General features: G+C 38.8%; 1 long non-coding RNA gene across 1 annotated transcript in view; it reads right to left on the bottom strand.

Annotated features, from left to right (window-relative positions):
• LOC141370050 (uncharacterized) overlaps window positions 1-11,623 on the bottom strand; it is a 446,651-nt gene that overhangs the window by 135,683 nt on the left and 299,345 nt on the right. The window contains exon 3 of the long non-coding RNA XR_012373742.1: window positions 7,728-7,799. This is a non-coding gene — a long non-coding RNA (uncharacterized lncRNA). The remainder of the gene's footprint in view (window positions 1-7,727; window positions 7,800-11,623) is intronic.

Raw genomic sequence — 11,623 nt, 5'->3', positions numbered from 1 at the left:
GGCATTCCTATACACCAACAACAAGACAGAAGAGAGACAAATCAAGGAGTCGATCCCATTTACAATTGCACCCCAAACCATAAGATACCTAGGAATAAATTTAACCAAAGAGGCAAAGGATCTGTACTCAGAAAACTATAAAATACTCATGAAAGAAATTGAAGAAGACACAAAGAAATGGAAAAACGTTCCATGCTCATGGATCGGAAGAACAAACATTGTGAAGATGTCAATGCTACCTAGAGCAATCTACACATTCAATGCAATCCCCATCAAAATACCATCCACTTTTTTCAAAGAAATGGAACAAATAATCCTAAAATTTGTATGGAACCAGAAGAGACCCCGAATAGCCAGAGGAATGTTGAAAAAGAAAAGCAAAGCTGGCGGCATCACAATTCCGGACTTCCAGCTCTATTACAAAGCTGTCATCATCAAGACAGTATGGTACTGGCACAAAAACAGACACATAGATCAATGGAACAGAATAAAGAGCCCAGAAATGGACCCTCAACTCTATGGTCAACTCATCTTTGACAAAGCAGGAAAGAATGTCCAATGGAAAAAAGACAGTCTCTTCAACAAATGGTGTTGGGAAAATTGGACAGCCACATGCAGAAGAAGGAAACTGGACCATTTCCTTACACCACACACAAATAGACTCCAAATGGTTGAAAGACCTAAACGTGAGACAGGAGTCCATCAAAATCCTAAAGGAGAACACAGGCAGCCACCTCTTCGACCTCAGCCACAGCAACTTCTTCCTAGAAACATCGCCAAAGGCGAGGGAAGCAAGGGCAAAAATGAACTATTGGGATTTCATCAAGATAAAAAGCTTTTGCACAGCAAAAGAAACAGTCCACAAAACCAAAAGACAGCTGACAGAATGGGAGAAAATATTTGCAAATGACCTGTCAGATAAAGGGCTAGTATCCAAAATCTATAAAGAACTTATCAATCTCAACACCCAAAGAACAAATGATCCAATCAAGAAATGGGCAGAAGACACGAACAGACATTTTTCCAAAGAAGACATCCAAATGGCCAACAGACACATGAAAAAGTGCTCCACATCGCTCAGCATCAGGGAAATCCAAATCAAAACCTCAATGAGATTCCACCTCACACCAGTCAGAATGGCTAAAATTAACAAGCCAGGAAATGACAGATGTTGGCGGGGATGCGGAGAAAGGGGATTCCTCCTACACTGTTGGTGGGGATGCAAGCTACCTACCAACAAAGATCATTTGTTCTTTGGGATGCAAGCTGGTGCAACCACTCTGGAAAACAGTATGGAGGTTCCTCAAACAGTTGAAAATAAGGCTACCATATGACCCAGCAATTGCACTACTGGGTATTTACCCCAAAGAGACAAATGTAGGGACCAAAGGGGTATGTTCACCCCAATGTTTATAGCAGCAACAGCTGCTATAAAGAGCCAGGATGTCCATCGACAGATGAATAGATAAAGAAGATGTGGTATATATACACAATGGAATATTATGCAGCCATCAAAAGGAATGAGATCTTGCCATTTGCAACAACGTGCATGGAACTGGAGGGTGTTATGCTGAGTGAAATAAGTCAATCAGAGAAAGACATGTATCATATGACCTCCCTGATATGAGGAATTCTTAATCTCAGGAAACAAACTGAGGGTTTCTGGAGTGGTGGGGGGGGTGGGAGCGTTTAAGTGGCTGGGTGATAGACATTGGGGAGGGTATGTGCTATTGTGAGTGCTGTGAATTGTTCAAGACTGTTGAATCACAAATCTGTACCACTGAAACAAATAATGCAATATATGTTAAGAAAAAATAAAAGAAGATAGCAGGAGGGGAAGAATGAAGGGGGTAAATCGGAGGGGGAGAGGAACCATGAGAGACGATGGACTCTGAAAAACAAACTGAGGGTTCTAGAGGGGAGGGGGGTGGGGCGATGGTTTAGCCTGATGATGGGTATTAAAGAGAGCATGTTCGCCTGGAGCACTGGGTGTTATGCACAAACAATGAATCATGGAACACTACATCAATAACTAATGATGTAATGTATGGTGATTAACATAACAATAAAAAAATTAAAAAAAAAGAAAAAAGAAAATGAGTAAAACATTTAATAGACATTTCTTCAAAGAAGACATACGAATGGTCAACAGGTACATGGAAAGGTGCTCAACATCACTCATCATCAGGGAAATGCAAATAAAAACCACAATGAGATACCACCTCATATCAATTAGAGTAGCTATCAACAAACAAACAAAAAAATAAGTATTGCCAAGATTTTTTTTATTAACATATAATGTATTATTTGTTTCAGGGGTACGGGCCTGTGATTCATCAGTCTTACACAATTCACAGCGCTCACCATAGCACATACCCTCCCCAGGGTCCATCACCCAGCCACCCCATCCCTCCCACCCCCCTCCACTCCAGCACCCTCCGTTTGCCAAGATTTTGGAGAAACTAGAACTCTTATGTGCTATTAGTGGGAATGTAAAATGCTGCAGCTATGGAAAACAGTATGGAGGTTCCTCAAAAAATTAGAAATAGAGCTACCACATGATCCCGCAATCCCATGTCTGGGATTTCAATGTTCCAAAAACATTGAAATCAGAATCTCAGAAGATATCTACATTCCCATGTTCACTACAGCATTATTTATAATAGCCAAGGTAAAGAAACAAATTAAATGTCCATCAATGGTTGGATGGATAAAGAAAATGTGGTATATAAATACAATGGAATATTATTCAGCTCTAAGAGAGAAGGAAATCCTATCATGTGCAACAACACGGATGGACCTGGAAGACATTATGCTAACTGAAATAAGCCAGTCACACAGGACAAATAATGTATAATTTTACTTATATGAGGTACCTAAAATAGTCAAACTTACAGAAGAAACAAATAGAATGGGGATTGGCAGGTGATGGGGGAAGGGGGAAATAGGGACTTGTTCAATGGGTATAAAGTTACAGGTATACAAGATGAGTTAGTTCTAGAGATATGCTGTACAACATAGTACCTATTAACAATAAAACACTGTGCACTTAAAAATTTGTGAGGAGTGTAGGTCTCATGTTAAATGTTCTTACCACAAAACAGATACAACAACAACAAAAATGAATGGACATAAGGAAACATCTGAAGGTGACCAATATGCTTATAACCTTGATTATGATGATGGTAACATGGGTGTATGGACATGTTCAAACTTACCAAATTGTATACATTAAATAAATATATGCAATTTTTTGTCTATCGATTATATTTCAATAAAGTTGTAAGGAAATACTCTATTAAGCACTGGGAAAAGAGAAACGAAAGACTTAGTGCCTTCTTGCATATAGCAAGCTGGATAGATACTGGATAGTTTTACTAAAGCCAGTACCTACTAGACACATGTTGCATAACTGAGCATTTCATTGAGGTCACACTAGTCTCTCCGAGAAGAATCATATTTTAAGATAACTTTTTGGAGTCATGTAATGTTTGCTGCAAAAAAATACTCAAAAATTTAAGTGTTAATGCCATATACCCTTTGATATATGCAATGAGGTTTGGGATGCTTAGAAATAAGTGTTTGTAGTTTATGTTTATGGTAATTTCATAGGAACACAGAAAGGATCCTAATGTATTGAGCAAACATTCCACAACTAATTAGGCCATTTACTCCTCAATCCACTTCTCCTCTAAACTGAAAGGAGAGAGGCTTCTGGCTAAGAGATTCTGACCCCAGTGGCAACAGGGAGGGTCTGTCTTCCTCAAGGCTCAGTTGTAAGCCTGTCTCAGGCAGTCCTCAAGCTTCTTCCGGAACTCAGTTCACTCCACAAGCCCATAAACAAGGCGACAAGCTGACAGGAACTAAGCCAGGATTCTTGGCCTTCTATTCTGTTTCCTGAGCCAAAGGGAAAGGAGGCCACCTTCCGAGGTCCAGCCAGCTAGGAATTAAGCCTCCTCCTCCCCTCTTCCTTTACCCTCGCCAGACAGCCTGTGGACAGCCTTCTCAAGCTTCCGGCACTCCTGGCCAGCTGGGAAAGGAACGGCCTTTCCAGACCCTGTGAGCTCGCCAATAAGCCTTTTTTTTTCCCCCACTCAAGAGCCAGAATTGGGAGATTACAAAGCCACTGTCACAAAATGGTCACTAATAGAGGTTTTAAGGGACCAAGGGGAAAGAAAGAGTTTCTGGGTCAAAGAAAAAGAAAGAAAGTGGCGGAGTTTCTTGCAGTGTAGTCATGGTTTTCCATAGTCTGCTGATAATCAGAGAAAATCTTTTCCTTCCAAGGGACCTCGGGCAGGCTGGAAGATGTGTCTCTAAAATCTGTTCAGAGCCATATTTCATTAGTTTTATTTTATGAGAAGCTTTCGTTTTGAGCATTAATCCCAATTCTCTAATGAAAGAAAAATTTAAGTTGATATTTTATGAAGAGGTGTAAACATTGGTACCAGATCCCTGTTTCACATGCAGACTTCCTGGGGACCTGGTGGGAAAGCAGCTTGAGACAGTCACTCATTCAGATTGTGTTAATGTGCATCAGGGGACTCAAGCATAATTGTTTGATTTGACTTGTGATGTAGATCTTTTCCAAGGCTGGCCTTAGTATGTCTTGGCCCAGGAACCTCCTTGGCCCTGGTCTCTCAGGTAGTGCGGACTCTCTGATTTGGTCTGGTATTATCCAGGGTCCACTAGGCTCTGTAAATTCCAGCTATTCTCCAGGGCCAGGTTTGTACTGGAACCAAAGCTGCCTCTGCAGTGGCCAAGGGGAAAGGCCCAGTGAGGAACAGCAACTGCAGAGTTGTGTGGCTCAAGTGAGGCCACCATAACTTTCCATGGAGGACTGAACGTCTGTCTCCTCCTCTCACCATTGTCCACATACCCAAGCCATTAACAGTATTAGCAAAGTATTTTTTTCTCTCAGGCTGATCCTGGAGAAGAGATACTGTATGAATCTCTTTTTCCTAGGAAAGTTCCCATGAGTCTTATGGGAACAGAGCACTGTCTAACTTCATTTACTAACACTTAGGACCTACACAAGGCGAAAATGTGTTCTTAAGCTCTACCTTCAGAACAATGGATCTACTTACTCTATGTCTACATAACTATAAGCAACCAGGCAAGTAGTTCTTGACAAAACAAAAGCAAATCAACCTTATAAGTGAACTGACCTTCTAACTTAAACTGCAGAATCCAGTGCCAATCATCAAATCAATATTTTCCAGCTTCAACAATTTTCAAAAATCCAGTCTTCACCTATCAGTCCTTTATATACATCTCATTTAATCTTCTGTACAAATTTATTAGATCAATTGTTATTCATAGTTTTTAGATAAGGAAGCTGAAACTCAGGAGAAATCAAGTAACAATATCAGTGTCACACAGATTATATAAAAGATGGATGCAAGATTTGACTCCAGTTGCCTTTGGCCACAAAGCTCCTTTTCTTCTACCATTCACACTCTTCTGGTACAGCCCTGGGGCCATTTCGGATGAAGAGGGATAGCATGTTTGGGAAACAGGACTCTATTCTATCATCCTCACTATCTCTTCCATGTTTACTTTACCTGTTCTACACATTGGGTTTTCATAAAAGACTTTCCCTGAAGGTAAGAAAAATTGGAACACAAGATACTATACCATTTGTCTCCCTATTTCAGACTCCTTATTTAGGAAAATATAGAAGCTAAGACAGCGATATATGGCTGATGAGATATCTTCTAAGGATACAATTTCTGAGTGATCATGTGAAACATTAATTGGTTATCATGTTAACTTACTAGACAATCAGAGATGATACCCTAAACTCCCTGGTGGCCCAAATTTTTTCTCATAGACCAAAATATTAATTAAGGTAAATGAAAACGAATGCATTTCAGGCCCTTTAAAATCTTTTACATTTGGGAGAAAATATCAAATTTCCTCTGCTCTTGTGATTTGGAAAGGATAGGCTATTGACAATTAAGACAAGTGACCCTCCAATCCGAATAGTGCCTCTAGTTAAAGTAAAAGAGTATGGGTAATACACGTCACCCCCTGGGCTATGGTTTTTGAAAATGCCATCTATCATTAACATTTCCTGATTTCTCTGCACAATAGGGGGTACCAAAATGCATACCATTTGGTACCACTGTCTATGCCAGTGGTACTTTGACACCTTTAAGGATGGAAGACGCAATGACAAGGTATGTGCCCTCAAAGCTTAGCTGTCGCAAGTGGTTCTTGAACAGTCACAACTGCCTTCTGGCTTCTTGCTGATCTTGCTTAGCCTTGCTTACAGATGATAAAATATGTTTGTCTCTTCTCACCTCTCTCTCCTTCTCCTCCTTCTCTCTCTTTCTCTCTGTGTATGCAGTGTGCAGTGGTGTGTGTTTGTGTGCGTGTCAAAGAGAGAGAGAGGCAGAACTCTGATCAAGTGAAGTTGGTGTATTTCAGGAATGATTTCCCTTTCTCTTGATTTATCAACCTCAGATGTGTCTATCAGGGACTTTGCTTAACAGTTAATGCCCTTTCTTCAGAAACACACTTCCACATTAAATACAAAGGATACAATCAAAGCCCCTTACCTTGGTTGTCTAGCTCCTCCCACTAGGCCCACTCCCCAATCTGGCTCAAAAACCAAGTGAAATGGGTCTGTGCGCCAGGCTGCTCTCTACTGCCATCTCATGGTGAGCCAGCCTTTTTCTGAGAATTAACCTCTCAGTTGGTACAGACCCTCCTAGACTAAGTAGACAAATTATGAAGGGTCCTATCCAACAGAAGAACAGTCTTTATAACAGATTGCTTAGACATAAGTTGAAAATAACTAAGGAATTACTGAATGAGTCATAGTTTTAGCAAGGAGTATATTAGCACCTGATTTGAGAAATAAGAAACCGCGACATAGGAAAAGGGGAATCCTGGGGAAGCAGCAGATTGAAAAATACTAGAATCTTGGAGACATATTTATAGGAACTAACAGACTTAAAACTGCACCAAGAGTCAGTAATGATTTCAACACAATCACTAGGACAGCCTACTTGTGTCTCACAGGGTCTGTGTAGAAGTTCAGATTTACCATGATATTCATCCAGTCACGGCATACCACTGTCACTGTTCGAATAGAACTACTTACTCATCTGACTCTGTTTCCTCAAATATTCATGAAGCAAAACAGTCACATGTCCCAGTAAATTAACAGTCTTTCTTTCATACTTGGTTGCTTCTTCTCTTATCACTTGGTCAAAACCAGTAGTATTTTCCTCTATACACATCATACGACTCGCCTTGCTCCAACAACTGCCTACCAGACATGGTCATTACAGTAGATATATTTAGTTCCTGAAAGCATAACTTTACATTAATTAAAATTTTGAAATGACTCCGTAAAGCATTTTTGGTATATGACATACAGCAAACTGACCCAGATTGTTATCCAAATGGTAGGTTTAAAGCAGTGTTTTTAATATTTATCTTTATTCTCCTTCTATAGTGTTTTTTCTAAACTGGCAAAGAAGGTTTAAAAATCAAAATAAAACTTGAATTTTGATCTATACTAAATCAAGAAACCAATCTGAAAAGCTAAACTAACCTGACTACTTAGTTGAGCATATCCAAGCCAATATAAGGCAAAAATCCAAATAAGATGATATATATTTCCCTAAGAAGAATGAACTTTCCAAATTCAAGCTTAAATCAAATCATAGTATCATTCCATGTGGAAGAAACAGAATTGCAGAAGATCCATGCCTTACTGTTAGGAGTCTTGGTCTTCCTTAGGATTCCAGGCTGTCAATCTGTGGCTGAGCGATCCAGGACTCTGCATTCTTAGTAAAGAGAAAAGAAAATGAACAAAAAGATATCAGGATAGCTACAAATGCAGCAAAAGTGCATTCCTTACAGACTACTAAGGAAATAGAAAGTAAATTGGAATTATGTTCATAATCCCTCTTTAAGCAATACTAGCCCTCCATCAAAAATATATATATATATATATATATATATATTTCTCCACACAAAGCCAATATGTAAGCTGGTAGTTTTATACAGGGCCTTAGAAACTACGCAATGTGGTTACTAAAGGTAACAAGACCATGTTAGGAGGAACAGGATAAGGAATGAAATAATGCCAAGGCACATATGACAACATTATTTCCTTCTCAGTACTTCAGGGAAAAAGTTTTACGTTGGTTAAAGTGTGTCTCTAGTTTTTGCTCATCTCTCTTTTAAACTAACCTAGGTAGACCACAAGATACCGCTAGAATTTACTAATCGAGTTCGTTTCCATTGTATTCATAGTTACATCTTATATATTGTCACGTCTCATATTTATTACAAGCCATAGGAATATCCATTTACCTACTTAGAGATAAAGAGTTTTCTTTTAAAATGATTTTAAACTTAAGAGTGTGTCAATGTAAAGAAAATCTGAAGTAAATAATAGTACTTTTAATATACCAACACAGGAAAAATCATGAAGGTATTAAGTAGGTGACTAAGTTTGTGTAATTTTATTTATGTAAATGATAAAGGTAAATATCTATGGGATACTGGAAGCTACATCATGACAGTCGAGTATTTCTATATTAACCTGATCTCCAATATCTGGCACAGTGCATGGCACATAAAAGGTACTTGATAAATATTTTCCAAAATAAAGAAACAGATAAATAGCTTCTGGAGAATCTGGAAGATGTTTAGATGTCTGAGCTGCTGGTAGGCATGGAGCAGGGCTTGCTCATCACTATAATTCTAACACCTAGTAAAGGTCCTCGATCTAACAGGACTCCACAAATACCTATTGAATATATAACTAAAGAGACTTAAGTCTCTTGACTTTAAAAAATTCTCAGAAAAATTCAAAACATAAAGACCATTTCTTTCTTACTATTCTTTCTTACTACCACCCCCCTCAAAAAAAAAAAAAAAACAACTACAACAACAACTTTGGAGTAATATTTTCAAAAGTCTTTTGAGTTTTGACAATGGTGTTCCAAGGTGGGGGGAATCTACTGAGGTTCAGAAAATAAGAGGATGTGCTGCTGTAGATAATTTTAGAAAAACAATAATACATCCAACTAAAAATTGATTTTTTATCATTGCCATGCACTGACAATTCTCAGCCAAGTCAGTAATAAAATCTGCCACCAGGCAGATAGCTCCAATACCTCCCACCTGGTACACCACAGAGTTCAGAAAAGATGGGCTCTTTACCTAAACTAAGAAATTATTGTGATGAGGAATTTGGCAGTGACAAACTTTCTGAACCCAGAGACCTCAAGAGTTCAAGGGTGGATGGAAAGGGAAATCTAGGAAAGCTATCCTACAGAGAAAATTCCAAGGCATCCTAGACAGGGTAGCATAAAAAGGTTTACTTGGGAATCATCCTACATGGCTTTCCAGTGTGTTGGTGAAGGTAAATGGACGCAGCCCAAGGACAGGACTACTTCCTCTGGCCTGAGTGTCTACCGGTTATGGGACAATTTTAACTGTGCCATCCAAACGTTGGATACTGGATACTGGTAACTGCTCTGTGCTTTCTTTGGCATCACTGCTATAGACAATAACCAAAGAAGTGTTGCTTTAATACCTGCACAGCCTATCAACAGCAAATAATACAAAATTAGGGGTTTTGATCAGTAAGTGGTCTTATGGAAAGGCTTGAGGTAGCTTGATAACTCTCTCTTGCTCTGAACTTGCTCCCCATAACCCAGCTCATTTCATATCTAGTGTTACTCCTCCAAGGTTATCATCTCAGCTGGATGTGGGTCTTGCTGAGTTGTCTCCCTTCTCTGATGCCAGCATTCATTCACTTAAACTGAGGCCATGAATCTGATAATTCTTGCTTCTCACTGTCTGCTTCCTGGCTGAGTTAGGACTCGGGGTTTAAGCCACCGTCTCCAGAACATTTTATTTCCTGTTCAATTACAAAAGTTGATGCAGTCTCCACTTCTCAAGCCAAACCTGCTATTATGAGAAAACCCAGTGGTTGGGTACTGTCAGCTGTACCCAATTTTTTAACAAAGAAGAAACATAGATATCAGTAACATACATACACACATACATATACATACACATGTATATGGGTACATGTATACATATACATAGTGTCACATAGGATTTAAATTAGAAAGGAGGCTGAGGTTTCTGATTTCCTTGACTACATTCTTTTTCCAGCAAGAAGACAAGTCTAGTGCAGAAAGTGACAGACAGTGATAGAAGCCCATTATTTACATAACATATGTACTGGCCTATGCTTCAAGTACTGTTACATAAACCGTCTCATCTGAATCCAACACTGCTGATATTGTTTTTCTCATACTACAGATGAGAGAAAACACTAAGGACCATCGAAGCAAAGAAACTTTTCCCAGATCACATAGCCAGTAGGGGAAGGAGTCCAAACTTATCTTCTTTCTGCCTGCTGCCCTAGCAAGCACATCTACTAAATGACACACATACTGCTGGATTAGGTCCTACAAAAACCCATGATGATAAAGAATTCTATCAGTTTTCTCTTAACATCCCATCATGGAATGAAAAGAGACAATGTCCCAAAGTGAAGCAAAATGCCATGATGTGTAAAAGGGATGTGATGAAGGTAGAGAAACAATCCCACTGCCATTTCTCACATATCTAGATCAAGTCTTACAAGTTTTTCCCTAATTAAACAGCCTTTTTTATTCTTCCATCCCTTCCTCTACTTCTCAGTCGGCCATTTAACTAACATTTTCAGGTTGTTTTTTTCCCACAAATTTGCCAGCCTTCTTGCATTTTCAGCCTTCACATGTTTAATGAGAACACACTGGGTATAAGGCCTTATGTCAATCCACCTACTATAGGTTGCATTTTCTAGCAAGAATTAGCATAAATACCAACATGTTTACATCATAATTACTTTAATTCTCTTGGCCCCTACTAGACCTGGAGTGTGTCATTCCACAGTGATTTCAGGGGTAAGAAATGATTACTAGTCCATGAAACAAAAATTACAATAAATGCTTGGAAACTTGGCACACTGCTTCCGAAACCATCCCAACTTTGCATTAGGGAGGGCATAATGCTTTTATGTTGATGTGAGCCAGTCACCATTTTCTAGGTCTTCGGGTTCTCATTTATAAAACAAGGATCAAAATTCTTATCTTTACCTTTTCTCCATGAACAGTTGTAAATATGAACATTTTGGCATCTGAAAAGCATGTCAAAAAAAGCATGTTTTTCCCTGGAGAAAACCACTAGGTAAATATTATTATAGAATTGGCAAGATCCTTTCCTGGATTTACAACTTACAAGCAGGGACCTTTCCCTATCATAGGTAAAAGAGTTTAGCACAACTAGCAATGTTGCAAAGTAAGTGTCTAGGAAGTAAGAATTTTAAATGGCATGTGAACAATTACTTATTACATAATTACATATGAATATACAAAGGTCTATATTTGGGGCTTATTATTAATAACCAGATAATTAACAGTAGCAGAGGTTGCAGTCAGAAGTCAGAGGCCCACTTTAAATGGTTGCAATTTTATGAGGGATAGTTCCATTTTTCTTACAGAATAGAGATTTATATATTCACTGGTAAAGCATATTTATTGACTATGCAGGCAAAAGCACTGTGGATATGGGATAGAAAAAGTCTTGTATTTATTGAGCA

The sequence above is a fragment of the Callorhinus ursinus genome, unplaced genomic scaffold, assembly GCF_003265705.2.
Source record: "Callorhinus ursinus isolate GAN/ISIS: 27379988/994484 unplaced genomic scaffold, GSC_fseal_2.0 scaffold25, whole genome shotgun sequence".
Taxonomy (NCBI): Eukaryota; Metazoa; Chordata; class Mammalia; order Carnivora; family Otariidae; genus Callorhinus; species Callorhinus ursinus.
The sequence above is the reverse complement of the archived record's forward strand: the minus strand, read 5'-3'. Positions and strand labels throughout refer to the sequence as shown.